Raw genomic sequence first — 18,875 nt, 5'->3', positions numbered from 1 at the left:
TGTGTGTGTGTGTGTTTGTGTGTCTGCATATGTGTGTGTGCACATGCTTTAATTTTTCTCTGTGGATATGAGAGCTTCAAGCTGCTTTCTCTGCTGCCATTTGCTCAACCTTCATTTTTTGGAAGATATTTTTGTTGGGTATAAAAATCTAGGTTTATAGTTTTTCTCTTTCAGTACCTTAAAGTTGTTGCTCTATTGTGTTCTCTTTTGCATTGTGTCTGATAATAAATATATTGTCATCTTTATCTTGTTCCTCTGTAATAACATGTCTTATTTCTTTGGCTGCTGTAATGATTTTTGTCTGTATTCCAATTTTGAGCATTTCAGTTATGATATGCCTTGAGGTAGTTTTCTTCTTCATGTTTCTTGTGCTTGGGATTTCTTAAGATTCTTAGATCTGTGGGTTTATAGTTTCCATAAAACTTGGAAATTTTTCATGAATTATTTCTATGAATATATTTTCTTCTCCTTCTCCCTTTTCTCTCCTCTGGGACTTAAATTACACATATGTTAGACCATCTAAAGTTGCCCCACAGCTCACTATACTTTTCTTTATTCTTCCTTCCTTCCTCCATCTCTCCCTGTCTTCCTTCTTTCCTTCCTTCCCTCTCTTTCTCTTCCTCCCTCCCTCCCTCTCTTTCTTTCTTTTCCCTCTTTTCTGTATTTCATTTTGGATACTTTCTTTTACCAACTTTTTAAGTTCTTTTTTTTCTGCTACATCTCATCTGGCGCTAATCCAGTTCAGTTTATTATTTAATCTCACACAATTCAGTTTTTCTCTCTAGAATTCTAATTTGCATCTTCTTTTCTTTTCTTTTTTTTTTTTAAAGATTTTTTTTATTTATTTATTTGACAGACAGAGATCACAAGTAGGCAGAGAGGCATGCAGAGAGAGGAGGAAGCAGGCTCCCCGCGGAGCAGAGAGCCCGATGCGGGGCTCAATCCCAGGACCCCAGGATCATGACCTGAGCTGAAGGCAGAGGCTTTAACCCACTGAGCCACCCAGGCGCCCCTGCATCTTCTTTTCAATCTTTCATGCCTTTGTTTAACTTTTGAACATATGGCATATAGTAATAAGGACTGTTTTAATATTGTCGTCTGCTAATTCTGACATCTTTGCCAGTACTGGTTTGGTTTGGATTGATTTGATTTTCTTTTCCTATGGGTAGTATAGTTTACCCTTGTACAACGTGGGTTTGAACTCCGTGGATCTACTTATTCACGGATTTTTTTTTTCCCCAACAAATATACTACAGTACTGTTAAAGTATTTTCATGATTTTAAAATAATATTTCCCTCTAGCTTACTTTATTGTAAGAATAGAGTATATAATGCATATAACACACACAATATGGTTAATCAACTGTTTAAGTTATTGTTGAGGCTTCTAGTCAATGGTAGGCTATTAGCAGTAAAGTTTTGGGGAAATAAAAAGTTATATATGAATTTTTGACTGCACAGGGATTGGTTCCTCTAACCCTCATGTTGCTCAAGGGTCAGCTGTATTTTCCTGCTTCTTTTAAAAAATCCCCAGTTTTGATTGGGTTATAGATATTGTGATGGATATTTTTGTATTCCTAGAAATATTCTTGAGCTTTATTCTGGGATGTGGTTAAGTTATTTGGAACCAGTTTGATCCTTTTGAGTCTTGCTTTTACCACTTGTTAGGATCACAGCTGTGACAGCTGGGGCGGGAACTTTTAATATAATCTACCCAAAGTGGATCATGAGATTCTGGTTGAAAATGGCACTGTTCTTTGCCCTATGTGAAGTACTAGTCCCTCAAATCTTTTGGAGTGGATCTTTTCCTGACCTTGGAAAAGATCAACTCTGTTGAAAACTTCAGCGGGATCTTTTGAAAACTCTCCAGATTTCTCTCCTTGTGTACATCTCTCTTTGGTACTCTGTCTTGATACTCTGGCTGCCTCTATCTCCCTCAATGCTCAGATTCAGATCCTCAGCTCAGGGCATCTGCTGGACTCTGCCTGTGTTCCCCCTCCCCCCAACCCCCGCCAATGTTGTTCTGGAAACTTAAGGCAGTAGGCTGAGGCAATCACAGGGCTCATCTTTTTTATTTTAGTCCTTCAGGGATCACTGTCCTTTGTTGTCTCATCTCCAGTATCTTGAAAACCATCATTTCATATACTTTACCATTTTGGGGGGTTGTTTCAGGAAGGAGGGTAAATCTGGTCCCTTTTACTCCCATCTTGGTCAGAAGCAGAAGTCTGAGGTGTTTTTAAAAATATGGATAATTTGACTTTATTTAATGATGGGGGGAATGGAGAAGATGAAGATGTGAGGGATGGTGGAGAGGAGGCAATTGTTGGAATGAGATGAAGGGATAATTTAATGTTTTAATCTGCCACTGACCAATACTCTTTCCAGGCTCCTGTGGGTATTGGGGAGAATAATTCCTAGCAGCCCCTGCCTTCAAGGAGCCCCTGATTTGAAGGGGCAGGAGAAGTGGTTTATAGTTGTTTTAATCAAGAGGTACAGTTGCTGAGACAAAGCAGATGTTTCATGTTTCCAAACTATGAAGAATTAGATTCATTTAAAACATTTTTCACTGAATGCAATTATAAATCCAGTTCCAGGAAAGCCTACAAATCAGGATAGATTTGTTCAGCCATTAAGAGAAGAGGATGGTTAATTTTGTGAGGTGTCTGTAGGAAGGAGCTTGAGACTCACGTGTGAGCCTCCTTGGTCTTTCCTCTGCAGGAAGCTGTGGTGTCCCCTTGCACAATAAAATGGGATAATGGCAGGCATCTTGCAGGGTTTTCATGGGATGTACATGTAAGTCACCCATCAGGGTTCCTAACATCTAAGAAGTGATCGGCAAATGGGGTTCCCATATCTGTGCAAATGAGTCCTGTTAGTGTCTTTGCGTAGTGTGATATTCTGATGGGCATTTCTACATGGGTCCCAAGTCTCTATGCCCATCAGCATTGGAGCCTTCCCAGACCGGAACTGTGGTGGCTTTCTGCATTCTGAGACATGCCATTTCTGGCTCTTGTGGACCCCTTCTTCATTCAGAGTCACTCCCTCTTGATCGCCTTCATCTTACAAGTCTGAAGGCCCAGAAGGACAGCAGGAAGCAACAGGACGTAACCTCTATCTCCAGAACATTGCTGCCAGCCTGCCTCAAAAGAGCATTTTGCTTCAGAGTTGAGCCTGAGGAAAGGGCCAGCTGCGGTTAGGGAAGAAGAGAAGAAGGACTGAGGACCAAGACAGGAGAAGCCCTAATGAACAAAGGGTCCATGCAGGCCAGGGCCCAGGTGCCCCAGAGGAGGCAGAAATGGGATCTCTCAGAATGCTGCCCTTTGCGTGCACGTGTGTGGGGCGGGCATGGCGATGTAAGCTGGAGTATTGGCTTGGCGACCTCAGTGAGGTCAGCACCCCAGGAGCCTGGGACCTCTCTGTGCCCTACATAGGTGACAGGGGACATCAGCTCAGAGGCCATGCTAAGTTGGCTGGATGGAGTTATCCTGCTCCTCCCCCCCTCAGGGACCTTAGAGCTAATTTGAGGGACTGGCATGTATGAGCGATGGAAGACTCCCAGTGTGCCTGGCCTTTAACACACAGTTTGTCCTCCTGACATCTTAAGAATGCCCTGGGGGGTAGGTATTGACTTTTTGATAAGAAAGCTGAGGTTCACAGAGGTGAAGGATCTTGTTCAAGGTCATGGATATATCTTAGCTTGGATATGAGCTCAAATCTGTCAGTCTCCTAACCTCAGTCCTTCTAATGTGCCCCATAGGTTCTGTTCCTGTTCTGGAAATCTGGTTTGGGGTCATCATCATGCAATAGGCCTAGTTAGAAAGCCAGCTAGGGGCACACACGTTCATGGCAGCCTGCAGAGTCCCGGCACCTATGCTGTCCTGGGAAGGTGCATGTGGCATTTGTTTGCTCCTTCCTTGCATTGTCAGAATAGGCCAGCCTGGGTGACAGTGACAACAGCCTCCAATCCTGGTGACCGATATCTCATGCAGGCTACACGTCCATCGTGGGCTGGCCTGAGGGCGCTGCTAGCCTGTCATCATCCTCCTCGCTTCAGGAATCAGGCTGAGAAGCCACCACTCTCTGCCATGCCTTTGGTGATACGGGTAGAGAAGCACAAACCAGCTCAGAGTTCTGCATGTCCCAACCCGCTTCCATTTCATTGGCCCTAGTAGGTCACTGGCCAGGCTTGACAGTGGTGTGGGGGAACATCTCCACTGGTAACAGTCTCCAGTGGCTGCTCAGTTCCACACTCCAATGACTTTCAGAGCTCCTGGGGGTGCTTCCTCACCCCAGGCTGGAGTTGAAGCTGCCCAACTCTCTGCCTTCAGGAGCTCACCCTCTAGTGGAGGGTGGTCACAACCCCAAGAAAGGGATGCCCCTGGGAGAGCACAGGGCTGTGGGGTACCCAAGACCTGTGACACATTTTGCTCGCGGAGAATTGCTGGAGGTGGGGGGAGACCACATCAGAGCCTCCAGTTCAAGGATGAGAAATCCCCAGCAAGGGACAAGAAATGAAGGGGCTTTGCAGTCTGAGGGACAGGTGTGCAAAGGCATGGAACCAGAGCCAAGAACATGGTGCTGGGTGAAGGCCAGTGGGTTGTGTGTTTGGAGCCCCAGGGTGTGGTGAAGAGGAAGGGGCTGAAGCAATGGGAGGCCCGGGGGTGAGGCTTTCTTGGCTTATGCTGTCCGCCTGCTGAGCCCTGGTGACGTGATTCTGGCCAGTGTGTATGGAGAGCACTGGGCACCCTTGCTTTGAAAGCCCAGCTAGGCACCTTGCATGCATCAGCCATCAGCTCAGCCTGGATGGTTCTTGGCTGCAGCAGGGGTCTAGACCCTGCTAGCTTTTGCTGGCAGCCCCTGCTGTTCACCCTGGGGTGGCGGGTGGGGATGAATCAGCTCCATTCTTGGTGAACAAAAGCTCCTAGGTTGCCAGGGAGATGCAGGGGCTGCTGCCTGCACTTCCTGGAGTTGTGGTTTGGTGTCGGCAAGAAATGGGGACTCAGCGTGCCTGGAGCGGAGCTCTGTCCTGAGCGGGGCAGGGCTGTGTTGAGCTGCCTTTCCATGCCTTCTTTGTGGAGGGAGGCTCTCTGTGGGTCAGAGCCGAGTAGAGGCTCCTCTGCCAATTGTCGTGTGAGTTTAGGCCCCCTGGTCTGCTCTCTATTTCCTTAAATTGAGATAATACCTGGCTCGCAGGGTGGTTGAGGTATTTCATGAGAGCAGAGGTGGAAAGCCCCCTGTCTGATCATTTATTCAATAAATTCTTATGGCTGTCTGCCACATGCAAGCACTGTACCAGGGCTGGAATCCATGCGGTGACGTGGGGCTGACGTTGCCCCGTGATGAACAGACAGCCTGGCTAGCACGGTGCTGTGCACACAGGAGCACTCACTGAATGCTGGTTAATGTTGTTCTCGAGGTCAGGAGCTCTGTGAGTGGGGTGTGGGGGGTGCTAGGAGAGGAGCATTTTTGGGAAGTGGAGGGATGGAGGGAGTTCTAGTCCCTGGTGCCACAGCCCTGCTGGAAAGAGGGTGAGGGTCATTGGATGACCCTTCCATGAACTTAAGCTTCCTCATGAATGTGAGTCCCAGGGTGCAGGGGCGCCCTAGAGGGTTTCCTGAGCCAGGGAGAGCTGCTGCATTTGCCTTTGGAGCCTGCCAGGGAGCCCCAGTGCAAGGATGAACTGGCCTTTCCCTCCTCTCAATTAGCAGGTGAGGAGTGGGCTGTGGCGAAGTGCATGGGGACGAGGAGCCCAGCTGACAGCCCCTCAGAGGTTGGGGGTTGGGAGAGTGGGGCAGAGGGCCTCCCCTGCAGAAGGCTCCATCTCATCTGCTCTACTCCCCTCTTCATGCACAGATGCGGGAAGGTGTAGGTCAGATTTAGGGACTTCTGGCTGTGTGGGAGTGCTGGGAATCTGTGAGGTGCATTTGGGGATCGGACGTGGTATTGGGGTTGTTGATGATATTGAGGGCCATCAGGGGTGCCCTGTATTCGTGAATGCTCTGTGGTGGGGCCTGGGGGAGGGAGAAGGGTATGCTTGGGGAACTTCCCAAGAGGGTCATTGTTGCCATGCCTTGGGGGTTGATGGCAGGTCCTGGGGTCACAGCTGGGGCCAGAGGTATGCTGGGGAGTCTGTGATGATGGGGGTATTGGGAGAGGATCACTGATAGTGTGGCGAGGGAGGATCAGTGAGGATGACGGAGCTCTCAGTGACTGTCCCAGAGGCTTTGCATTTGAGCTCTGCCATGTCTGTTTCTGGTCTCTGGGCCCCAGGAAGGCAGTTTGGGCTTGAGCCTCTGTGAGGGGTTCCTGGGCAGAGAGGTATCTATGTGGCCTGGGGGCCTGGGGATGGGGTGAGGGGGTGGGGGCAGGGGCCTGTTGATCAGCCAGCATGGAGGGGGAGGGGCTGAGCCCCAGCAACCAGAAGCCAGGGGTGTGGGAGGCTGGGCTGCTTCTCCCTGCGACTTTGCAGATGCTCAGGGTCATTACTTGCCGTTGTCACCAGGGAAAGTTGCAAAACGAAAATTAACTGTCGGAGAAGATTGATTCGTTTGATGTCTAACCAGGAGCAGCCTTTTATTACTGTAAAATGCTGATTTCCATTCGTCGCCAATGACAGGTGAGTCTTAGTGGCACTGAAGGAAGACAGACCCCCAGTCAGAACCCACAGAACACATAGTCCTCAGGCCCAGCTCTCCTCCATCGTCTGAGGCTGTGGGAGTGAGACTCAATGTCTGATTTCACTCACGGGGCAAGAATAGGTCTGTGGGTGGGCTACGGACGCACAGGCAGGCCTGGTGGTGAGACTTGGGGCTCTGGATTCAGACACATCTGGGTTTAAATTCAGGCTGGGCCACTTAGAAGCTCTATGCCCCCGGGGAAGCCTGTGTCCTCATCTGTGAATTGGAAGGGGTATACCTCTCTAAGTCTTAGACTTTGGAGCACTTGGCACAGTGCCTGGCACCGGTTCTCAGGGGACAGGGCTGGAGGGATCAGAAGCTGATGCGATTCAGGACTCAGATCACTTTCCCAGGAGCAGCATTGATCAGGGGTGCCCATGAGCTAGAGGATGGACCTGAGTCAAAAGAGGTGGAGCAGTCAGGGAAGTAAAGTAGGAGGCTAGTAAGGACAGTTATCTGAGATGAGACTGTGCTCAAGCAGGGCAAGTCCAGGAGCACATGCCTACTGGGAGCTGGGAGCGGCCCCAGTGTGTGGCCAGGGGTGTTTCCTCATGCCTCCAGCACTTTTAATTTCTTAAATGTAGCTAGGAAGAAAAGGGCTGGGCTAGTTGAGGTCTTACCAGGTCTCAGTAACGGAAGGCAATGATCAGGGGGTTTCCTGGAGGCTAGGAGGCAGCAGCCATTCTCCCCTGGGAACTTCTGGGGTTGGCAAAGGGTATATGGTTGGTGACAGGTTGGAGGGGCTTCCTCATCTGGGGGGTTGGGGAAGAGGGGGCAAGTAGTGACACAGCAATCGAGTGGGAGGTCTCTGTGTTGGGCGTCTGTCTGCCCGCATGCCTGCCTCTTTGTTGCTTGGAAGGAGGCAGGGGCTGGGCCTGCAGCTGCCTGGGCAGAGCGGCTCCTGCGTGGGACACAGCTCCTCTCTCTGGTGACAGACTCACCGCGTCGCTCCCCACTCACCTCAACAGTCTGCGTGGGGCCTTGGGCCAGCCTCTCCTGAGCAAGAAGATTATGGAAGTGTCCTTCTCCGGGTGGAGCTGCCAGCCCTCTGAGAGGTGTTCAGGGAATGGACCTGTCTGGGAGAGCCCCCAGAGGGGTGTGGTGAGCTCAGGCTGGGTGTGCACTGACCACTGCTCCATCTGTGTGGCCCGCATCCAAAGCTCTGTGGTGGGGGTGTGTGTGTGGGGGGTTGCATCAGGGTCCAGGTGTCACCCAGTGCTGGGTTCCAGCCTGCAGGGTAGGGCACAGACCCAGCCCTGGCAATGAGGGTACAAGGCATCCCCAAGGGGCAGATGAGTTATAAAGAGGACAGGTAGGAAATTCCAGGAAGTTTCTAGGCCAGGGAGATGCTGCAGAGGATGAACGGAAACGCGAAATGAAGGACACATGGGTAGGGGGCTGCCAGTCTCTGGGGTATGGGATGTTAAAGCCTGAGTGTTATGGGGTTTCACCTGCCAATTGGGCTAGGCTCTTAGCTCCAGGGTGGGGTGATGCTGCAGCTGCTGGGTTGGGAGAGGAGGGTGCCCAGCTGGGTATCATCATGGGGCATCCTGACCTGGCATTATGTAGAGAGGTTGGTGAGATCCTTACTGAGAATGAGGTAGATGGGTAGGAGGTCTCATGCTGCAGGGAAAAAACCAAAACCAAAACCGAAAAACCCCAAACCAGGAACTGGGCCTGGGGGATAGAAGGCCTGGATTCTGCTTCTAGTTCTGCTGTGAACTTGCTGAGCTGTGGACAAGTCCCTTCCCCTCTCTGGCTTCTAGATTTTTCCTCTGTAAAATGCAAGCCATGGAATAGAAAAGGGGACTTCAGATGTTTTCAAGAAGTGGGACCCTTTGTTCAAATGAAGTATTCCATGACCCCTCCTGACTATGACCACTCTTAACTGAGTGAAACGGGTGGAGTGGGTGAAGTAAGGTGAGCAGATCACTGCTCTACTCCCCTCTCTCATGAATTTAGGACACATTTAGGTCCCAGTGGTCAAGCTCATCTCCAAATCTCTGCTTACACACACTTGTGGATTTTAAACAATATATATATATATATATATATATATATATATATATATATATATATATTAAAAGATTTTATTTATTTATTTGACAGAGAGAGATCACAATGAGGCAGAGAGGCAGGCAGAGAGAGAGGGGGAAGCAGGGTCCTCGCTAAGCAGAGAGCCCGATGTGGGGCTCAATCCCAGGACCCTGAGATCATGACCTGAGCCGAAAGCAGAGGCTTTAACCTACTGAGCCACCCAGGCGCCCCAAACATTATATATATTTTAAACCAATTTTTATTGAACATGTACTATGTGCCAGGCACTGTTCCAAGCACTTACGAAAATATTAACTCTTTTATTTCTCACAGTAGCCCTAAGAAGGAGGTGGTAAAACGGAGGCACAGAAAGGTGGTGACATTTCAAGGTCACACAGCTTCTGAGTGGCACAGCCAGGATTCCAGCCCAGGCAGTGGGGGTCTAGGTTCGAGGTGTTCCCCGTTCCCTAACCCAGTAGATAACAGAAGGAGGTGGCGAGTCTCCTGGTAGAAGGAGGACCCAGCAGGTAATTAACTCAGTTGTTTCAGGCTCAGGGAGCAGTCTCTGGAGACCTGCCCCGTGGGGGTCTGCCTCTCGCCTAGCTGGGAGAGGCCTATCCTCGCTTCTGGGACCGCCGAGGCCCTGCGACGTCAAAGGCGAGTTTATAATCGCAGCGTTGCACGCGTTGGCGCGTCGGAAATTGAATGCGGGAGCTTCTCCGCCAGGCACACACTCTAACCACCAAATTTATTTAAGCAGATAAAATGCAGGGGGTGTAATGTCAGATTAATGGATAAATAACCGTTCTGGTTTTTGGCAGGATGGCGGGGAGCGGCAGTGAGAGGCCTCATTATGTGCTGCTCTGCCTCGAAGAACAAGCCTCGCGCTGCAACCCCAGCACCCGGGCCCGCGAACAGAGCATTAAATTGTTGGAAATGGCTCCCCTTCACTCTCAGAACAAAGATGTTTTCTCCAGAATAAATTGCCTCTCCCTCTCTGAGCGCTGAGCCCTGGTTTCCCACAAATGCAGCCTTTGCTCGTGGCTCGGCTCGCTGGGGTGGGGGGTGGGATGTTGGGGAGAGGGGAGGGGGGACGGTGTGGGCCTGGGAACGCGGCGCGAAGGGCGCTTCCTGCTGGGGCGAGGGTACCGGCCTCGTGGGCTGGGGCTCCGGGGCTCTCCGTAGCCAGCCTCTGTGGCTTGGGGGAAGAGGAAGGAGCCGGCCTGCAGTTGTGTGCACAATGCCGAGAGTCTCCGTAGGAATGCGGTTCAGCTGGGGCGCGTTGAGAGGCTGTGCTGAGCTGTGATTATTAGGGCTTTGCGTTCCACGCCCTGGGTTTGCACGTCGCCTCACCAGCTGTGCGTTCCTGGCAAGTCATTTAACTTCTCTGAGCTCTGGTTATCCGTGAAAGGGAGATAACGGCCCCTCCCACCCGGGGTGGGGAGGAGTAATGAAACAGTGCAGTCGGGGAGTGCAGGTACTCTGGACAGCGCCAGCCGCTGGCTCCGCCTACCTTGGGGAGGGACAGAGTTGTGGGCGGAGCTCCGCCAAGACTTCTCCTCCTGCTTAATGGGCGCTTGATGCCCAAGAGGAGGAGAGATGTGGGGACTCTGGAGAGCGCCTGCTGCTGGGCCTTGATCCAGTCACATGGACCAGGGTGGTGGGCTGAGGGACCCAAGCTCCTCAAGGTGGCTGGGCAAATAAGGCCCCCTCTCCTGGCTCCCCAACGTCAGCCCAGTGCCTGGCAGGCTCCTGGCTGGGTGGGGCCAGAATCTCAGGGGAGGCTTAGCTTTGGCCTGGGGTAAATTTTGGCAGATTTGGAGCTGCCGCACTGGCTGCCCTGGGCTCAGTAGGAGCAGGGCTCAGAGAAGCTGCTTAGGGGAGAGTAACTGCTTTCTGTTCCGGAAGAGCCCCTGTGTCCCTCTTCTTCCTCCTCCTCCTAGAAGCCACATGTGGCAGTGGAAAGAGCATAGGCTAAGGCCAGATTCATTGCTGTCACCTCCTAGCTGTGTTACTCTAGGCAAATTGCTTTCGCTCTGAGCCTCACCTCTGCCACTTGCTGACCCTGGAATAGTGCTTTCCTTTTGCAAGACTGATTATGAAGAGGGAAGCTCCTGGAGCAATGCCCAGCACACTCTAGGCTCTTCGGGCTTTCATGTTCTATCATGTTCTGTACTAGGTCCTGGGCTGGTCTCTGATGATGGGATGGTGAGCAGGGCGGCCATGTGGTGGCTTCTGGGGGTTGGTCTGGGGAGCAGGGCTGACCAGTGTGCTGGTGGCTCTTTGGATGCATACATGGCCCTGGTGCTACTTACATGTGCCGCCTGCCCAGGGCCCTCAAAGTTGGGTTGCATGTGGCAGGCAGAATCTGGCCTTTGGGGCAGACTGCATCTTGCTCTGCCTTCTCCCTCCTCTGTCATGCCCTTTCCCGGTTCCTTGCCTGCTGCACCAGAGTTTCTGACTGTTCTAGCCCCGAGTTTAGAAAAGGAATGTTCCCAAAATGTCTGGGGTTTGGTTTTGGTGAGCAAAGCCTGCCGCAGATCCGTGGAGCATCCATTAGGGCATGGATCCCTCGTCGCTGACGGAGCATCTCCCAGCAGGGTCATTGGGCACCCTTCAGGTGCTGGTGTCCCTGGTGGGCAAAGCAGATGAGGTCCCTGCCCTCATGGGTCTTTCAGTCTTCTGAGTCGCGGCGGTTACTGGGCACTTACCCAGTGCTGGGCTTGGTGCTAGCGTTTTCACATCTCATCCAGAGAATGGACAGTGGCTGGTTTTGAATCCCACCCTCTTCCCAGACTGGCAGGCCCTGTCTGACCTGCCTCTTTGCTAGGGTCCCGCGAGCCCTACTAACATAGAGCTCTGGGTTCTGACAGGGTGGGTTGGAACTTGACTCTGTCCCATGATGCTGCAAGTCACATACTCCGTGTGAGCCTGTCTCCTCCTGCACAAAATTGGAATGATACTCGCACCACCTTCCAGGTGTGTGAGGAGGAAGCCTCCAAGCATAGATCCTGGACTGTCGTGGGGCTTGCGAAGTGGCTGGGTGTGTTGCTCCCCAGGGCGTAGGCTGGAGGCCCTGGCCCCTTCCCAGGATGGCAGCCATCTCCCCTCCAGCCCCAGTCCCAGCTCCTGCTCTTCCTCTGGTTTTGGAACCATGTTTGGGAGGCATTGAGTGGGCTCCCTGGGCATCTCCCACCCACCGGGTCTTTGTTTAGCTCAGAATTAAAGCCGAAGCAGAAAACACAAAACATTTCCTGCATCGCAAGTGAAGGAGCTGTCTGTCTTGTCGTCTCCAGAGCTGTCGGTGAGCTGCCGGTAATTGTGGAGTCTGGCTGTGGGGGCCTCCCCTGGGAGGCTCGCTTTCCATCACTGTCCGTGTCTGTTATCATGGTTATCACATTCCCAAGCAGGCTCTGGGGAAGCGGGGCTGACTGGTGATTTTCCATTTTCTGGAGGGGCAGCTCCCACCTCCCCTCACTCACTTGTTCCGCTGGCCTAACTCCCTACAGCACTCTCTCGCCTCACCTTGAACCTTCTGTGGTGTCACCTATTGGTGTCGTTCTTTCCGGTGTGCTTGTCTGTGTCCCCACTGAGAGGGTGAGTTCCTGAAGACCCTGCTGGGTCCAGGCTGACATGTGCTGCAGGGACCATTAAAGATGCTGGGATAAGGAAGGGAAGCCAGGCACTTCTCTTGTGGGAGAGCTCAGGCCTCTGAGGCAGACCCAGCTTCTAAGTCTCGTTCTGTCACCGGCTCTGTGACCTTCCGAGACTTACCTAACTTCTCTGAGCCTTGTTTCTTTCCTTTCTAAAATGCAGGTGATCCTGGTCCCCGCTGGCTATAAAAGTTGGTGTAAGGATGATCTTGAAGTTATATCCACAGTGTGGAGCTTAGCATCTGGCACATGGTACTTAGAAACGCTGGCTCCAACGGGGCAAGAAGTCACGTCGGCTGGGCTTGAGTTTCCCTGTGGAAGGAAGAACAGAGAACGGGGCATAGGAGAGAAGCGTGGTGGTTGCCCAGGCCACTCCATAGGCTGTGGGGGTCAGGGGACAGACTCATGGTTGTCTGAGGACTAGGTGGGACTCACACTAAGAAGCTCAGGAGACACTGATTTTGGCTGAATTCATGCCAGCACATTAATTCACAGGGAGAAACCACAGCCTGGGTTCTCACATGCTCCCCCAGAAAGGAATCACAGTGGGAAGTCCTAGCTTGGCCAGCTTCTCCAGGAGCTAGGGGGTCAGGTGCTTCCCACATTCATCTCCACTGGAGGAACCCTCTTGGGGGGCTCTAAGGAACTTCTTGGAAAACGTTTGGAGCCTGCTCTGGATGGAGGTCAGGACATGGCCCCTAACCAGCTTTCTCCACGTGCCTGATGTCCCTTACTGGATTCTTCCCATCCTTCTCCTTCCTCTGTACCTCTGCCTCCCTCTCTTTCTCTTGTCTGCCCCCCTCTCCCGTATGTGCTCCTGCACAGACGTGAACGATTAGGGATGCAATTCCAGCGTGGCTCTTGGCTTCCTTAAATTTCAAGTCATTAACTTCTTTTTTTCTGATTTGAAACTTTCACCCCTGTGTTGGTGGTGCCCGTGTTTCCCCTGTTTTTCTTTATAATTCATCTATTAATATTCTTATTTGTGTAATTTTATCTGTAATATACATTTATGTGATTTTTATCATTTTTTAACCTTTCAGAGACATTTTGTTTACTGCATGCAGATAATTTGCAGACACATCTGAGCAGGGTTGGGCACTAGACTGTCCTCAGTGAACATGGGCAGATCCAGATTTATGATCAAGAGGAGAGAAAAATGCTGTTGAGGTCTGGAAGCAGCCAGTGTGGTGTCTATACCTCTGGGGTGGCCCGGCCATCTGCCCATTGGTAGGGGCAAAGCGCGTCGAAGGGAGCACATCTGTGTTCTTAGGGCTTCTCTCGAGTGTTTGAGGGTGTAGCTGTGGAGCACATGGGACAGACTTCCCCTGTTGGCACCTACCTCTGGAAGCCCACAGATGTACCCTTTCCCTCATCAAGAATATCCCCCTTTCGGGGCACCTGGGTGGCTCAGTGGGTTAAAGCCTCTGCTTTCAGCTCGGGTCATGATCCCGGGGTCCTGGGATCGAGCCCCGCATCGGGCTCTCTGCTTGGCAGGGAGCCTGCTTCCTCCTCTCTCTCTACCTGCCTCTCTGCCTGCTTGTGATCTTTGTCTGTCAAATAAATAAATAAAATCTTAAAAAAAAAGAATATCCCCTTCTCTTTTTCTTGGAGATTTAAACATTATTCATCCATGAAACTTAGCATTCCTCTCCGTGTATAAACTTTTCCTTAGACAGGTTGTGTCCCTCTGATTTCTGATATCAGTTCTTTGTTCAGCTCTGGGAACTCTTCTGGTGATAGGCTTAGGAAGATAGCTGCTCTCGGTTTCTTATGTGTTCTTCAGGAACCCAAGCCCCTGCATTTGGGTTCTTCTAGCATTTTCTCTTATGCTTATCATTTTTTCCGTTAAAGAAAGCTTCCACTCAAGTATTCTGTGTCCTGGGTATGGTGGTAGACTGTCTTATTGTTCAAAATATTCACTGCTTCTCTCAGTGGGGGGATGTGCGGGCTGCTCTGATGGTGTCCTCCCTGGCCATGTGACTTGCTTGGGCCAATGAAATAGGGGTGAGGGTGTCTTAAGCCTCTTCCAAATGGAAGCTTTAAGAGTCGTCACATGGCTCTGGTGTATTTGATTTCTCTTCTGCCATGAGGGATTGGGGCTGCTTCCTCATCCTGAATAAAGAAACCATAGAGCAGAGCTGTGACCAACCAGCAATAAACATGGAGCCGAGGGGAAAATAACCTTTTGTTTATGTAAGCCACTGAGATTTTGGGGTTGCTTATTATGACAGCATATCTTAACTTAAACTGACTAATACAACACTAATACGAATGATCTCAAATATATTTTTTGTTTTACTGGTACAGTGAAGAAATGGCAGTGCCATTTCTGTTTTTTACTGCTTCCAAAAGCATTCTCATTAGAGGGATAGAGATATTAATTAAAAAACATTTTTATTGCAGTACAGATAACATAGTGTTATGTTAGTTTCAGGTATACAACATTTTGCCTCAGTAATTCCGTACATGACTCAGTGCTCACCGCCGTAAGTATAGTCATCGTCTGTCACCATACATTATTGCGTATTATTGACTATTCCCTATGCTGACCTTTTCATCTCCATGGCTTATTTATTTGATAACTGGAAGTTTGTACCTCTTAATCTCCTCTATCTATTTCACCCATTCCCCCTACTGACCTCCTCTCTGGCACCCACTGATTTGTATGGAGGTATTAATTTTGTTTATAACTCTGTTATAAAGTTGATATATTTCTTGTTCTCTTTGAAAACAACTGGTAGCATTTTTCCAGACTCTTCTTATGCTCTATGTATGAGTCTGTTTGAGAGTTGGCCATCCCTCTGACATTGCCCTGCTTTCTTTCACTCCCTTCCTTCCTTCTCTCTCTCTCCCTCCCCCTTCCTTCTTTCCTTGCTTCCTTCCTTTCTCTTTCTCTCTTTCTTTCTCTATTAGACTGCAGAGATTTTACTTCCTTTACCTATTTGTTTATATTTGTGTTTTCTCTGTTGTTCCTTCCTGCTTTGCTGAGGGATTTGGTGGCCTCCATGGGGGTGGAAAGCCCGGTTGTAAGCCTGGACACCCACCCAGAGGCCTGGCTGGTGGTGGGAAGTGTGTAGTTTGAGGCTGGGCACGTTTTCGGCTTGTCACTGTTGGTGCTGCTCGCGCTCTTTTTTTTCAGTGATTGCAGACAGTTTTAATTGGATCAGAGAGAGAGAGTCCTTGGCACTGCTCCCCCGTTCTTTATCTTCCTGGGGATAATCCCTTTAGGTGTCTGGAGTGGCTCTTATACCACCTTCTCCCTTGACTGGCTTCTTGCCAGGCTTTTCTCTGGTCTCCTCAGCCACAGCTTGTGATGAGTTTCTATGTCCTGCACACCTGGCCTGGCTTTCCCCTTCCAAGCTTTCCCCATCGTACCACCATCTCTACTGGATTAGAACCCAGAGTGGAACTCAGCTCTAAGCTGCCATCTGGCTGGTTATTAAGCTGGAGGGGTTGGGGTGTGGGGGTGCGGGGTCTCTTCCTTCTTCCTTTTTTTTTTTTTTTAAGATTTTATTTATTTATTTGACAGAGATCACAAACAGGCAGAGAGGCAGGCAGAGAGAGACGAAGGGAAGCAGGCTCCCTGCCAAGCAGAGAGCCCAACACGGGGCTTGATCCCAGGACCCTGAGATCATAACCTGAGCTGAAGGCAGAGGCTTAACCCACTGAGCCACCCAGGCGCCCCCCTTCCTTCTCATCCTGGGTGTCATGCTATTAATTCATCCAGAATTGACCACATCAGTCCGTTGGCTCATATTCAGCTTAAGCGTGTCTTCCAAAAGCTTTTCACAGAGTCTTTTCTTCCTCTTATGCCTTTGGCCTTCTAAACTTCTCAACTTCTCTCTGTCTCTTTTTGAGGTATATTTTGCTGAATATGGCCCATTGTTTCAGATGGCTGAAACATTTTTGGATACCAACACTGCCATTCAGTACATTAACTAGCCCTGCAGTGGGGTCAGGAGCAATCAACACCCTCTGCCAAATCACTCATACGAGTTGAGTGGACAGATCTGCGGACAGAGCCCTTAGACGTATCACCAGAGACGCTTTGTTGATTGTTAGGAATCATCCTATTTTGGACCTGGTTAATCTCTACATCCACCTGATGGTATGGGCACATGGCCCACCCCAGAGAAGGGTCCAAAATACTTGGCTGAAACCCAACTCTAAAGCCTAAAGGTGCAGATTCTTCAGGTAAATCAGCCAGTGAAGGGCAAGAAACTGATCACACATTCCCAGGGGTCACTGAACAGAGCTGAATGAAGAGGAACCACTCAGGAACCAGGATTCCAGGGAGTGCACCATCTGTGGGCCGAGAAAGGGCAGGGGAAGGGGCAGTGTTCCTGAGCCTCCGAGAAGGAAGCAGCGGGAAGGGAAAAGTTGCCTGATGGGAGCTGTGTCCTCATATGGGGGAACACAGCCATTGCAAATGTGGGTCCAGCTCAACTCTCTGCCTGCTGATGCCTCCCGGTGGCTCAAGGAGGAGCCAGGGGACCAGGGAGCCCAGGAGTGGAATCCTGGAGGCTGGCCTCACGGGGTATGGACGAGGATGGATTGGGGGGTGCAGGTGGACCAGGCAGCTGGCCAGGTGAGGCTGTGACGGCATGTGCATCTATAAAAGTGCTCCTTAACCTCCATGTGGTGCCACTTCCCATCACTTTTCAATGTCCCCCCAGCTTCTGTGAATGAAATACTTGCTTGGGAGCAGGTTCCCTGGAATGGAGAGTGGGCTTCTTTGTTGTCAACTATGGATTCTCTTGTCGATGCGGTGAGTTTAATTATTGAGTTTTAATTACTATTGAGTTTAATTACTGACTTGTGGGGATATGATGACGTTTGATTTTGGCAGATCAAATGCCATAGGAACAGAGCCCCTGCCTAGGCCAGATAAGAGAGAGCAGAAGAGCAGAGAGAGCCTCCCAGGAGTGGGAGGGATTTGGTAGGTGCTCCTGGAATTGTCCCTCTGCCCAGGGCTGTCCTGAGTAAGACATACAGACAGAACTCAAGCAGATACACCTGGGGACTTGTGTGCCTGTGTTCACTTCTGAAGAGCTGAAGTTTCTGTCACAGTCTTGCACTTGAAGGGAAGGCAGGGTTGTGATCTGAACCATCCTGTTTCTCCAGGAGCTCTGATGACTGGCTGTCGTGTGCACCCTGTGGCCGGGGGTGTGGTGCTTGGGGGTGTGTGGGATATGAAGAGCTAAGATGGAGTGTGTCCTGGCCTGAGCCTCTGAGGCGAGGGCCCTGAAACTCCTTTTGAGTTATGTGTCCCCCTGCTGACCCCGCCCAGCACAGGTGAGTAGACACAGGGGGTGTTCCAGGGTCTCGGCCCAATGGGACCAAGTTAAACTCCTGTGGGGACAGTGCAGAGGATAGCCCAGGATTCCTTGGAACAGAGTGGGATTCCTCTGAGGCCAAAGCTGGGCACTGGGCAAGAGGGCTGGTGACGGCAGCAGGAGGAGGGCCTCCTGAGCCACGGGTGCTCAGAGCCCAGCCGGGTGTGCACACAGATGGCAACATCCGAAGAGTGGGGCGCCGAGGGAAGGTGTTCCTGAAGGGGGCGGGTATGTGCGTATGTCTGTGTGTGTGTGCGTGTGTGACATTGACCTAGGCCGTGAGGTTTAGAGAAAATTTGTTTTAATCATTCATTTTAAAGTATAAATGTAATATAGTAATTATATGACAGAGTCTTTGAAAATGAAAGAAAAGAAAAAAAACCCACCTACACTTTAACCAATCGGGGTTGCACTGGCTTGTATTCTTCTAGGCCTTTCTCAAAGAATCGTGATTTCTCAGGAAGCAGAGGGCAGGGATCACAGTGGGGTGACATTCTGGTGGGTAGAGGGCTCCTGGGGCTGGAGATGTGGTGGGGAGCATTAGGGAGAGATGTTGGCTGCTGAGGGCAGGCCTTGTCTTGGGTTTTGGGGTCCAGGCCTGAGCAGGATTTGTCCCAGTGGGTTCCCTCCTGCAGCATGCCCTGGGGGCTGGTCCTTAATCTGGGTCCTTGAGGCTTTCCGTTGTCAGCGCAGGCAGTGGGCAGGGAGGTGATGAGCAGCACTTCAGCAGGCATAGCCAGCGGGGTCCCTGGGTAGCTCCGGGACACCTGGCAGGGGGCCGTAGCAAGCATGGGTCTGGGCAGGTCTGCTGCCAGGAACTCTGGTCCTCTGGGCACTTTTGCGGTCTGGAGGCAGCTGTTGGACATCAGACAGGTGTCGGCCAGTCTCTAGGTGGCTCTGCTAGCAGCACAGCTGGGAGCTTGCTGGGCCCTCTCTGCCATTCTGGAGATGCCTATTGGGCCAGAGCTTGGCTCTCAGCCCCAGCTGCACATAGAACCCCCGCCCCCCGCCCTGAACTTGTGACACCAGGGCCTCTGCATTCTGGGGGTGCCACCTGGGTATCAGAGTGTTTGAATGCTCCCCAGGTGACTTTAAAGAGCAGCCACTGTGGTTCTCAAATTTCATATGCATGACAATCACCTGGAAATCTTGCTCAAAAACACAAATTG

At 50.9% G+C, this 18,875-nt stretch overlaps 1 protein-coding gene and 1 long non-coding RNA gene across 4 annotated transcripts in view; both read left to right on the top strand.

The window, feature by feature from the left end:
• GRID1 (glutamate ionotropic receptor delta type subunit 1) overlaps positions 1–18,875 on the top strand; it is a 694,055-nt gene that overhangs the window by 90,097 nt on the left and 585,083 nt on the right. The window lies entirely within an intron of this gene.
• On the top strand, positions 3,529–9,722 carry LOC125085183 (uncharacterized). 2 transcript variants are annotated; one of them, XR_007122798.1, is made up of 3 exons: positions 3,529–3,617; positions 6,503–6,616; positions 9,536–9,722. It is a non-coding gene; the product is annotated as an uncharacterized LOC125085183 (long non-coding RNA). The 2 variants fall into 2 exon arrangements; XR_007122799.1 differs by lacking the exon at positions 3,529–3,617 and adding an exon at positions 5,595–5,708.

Source organism: Lutra lutra, chromosome 14 (genome assembly GCF_902655055.1).
Source record: "Lutra lutra chromosome 14, mLutLut1.2, whole genome shotgun sequence".
NCBI classification, from domain to species: Eukaryota; Metazoa; Chordata; class Mammalia; order Carnivora; family Mustelidae; genus Lutra; species Lutra lutra.
The sequence above is the reverse complement of the archived record's forward strand: the minus strand, read 5'-3'. Positions and strand labels throughout refer to the sequence as shown.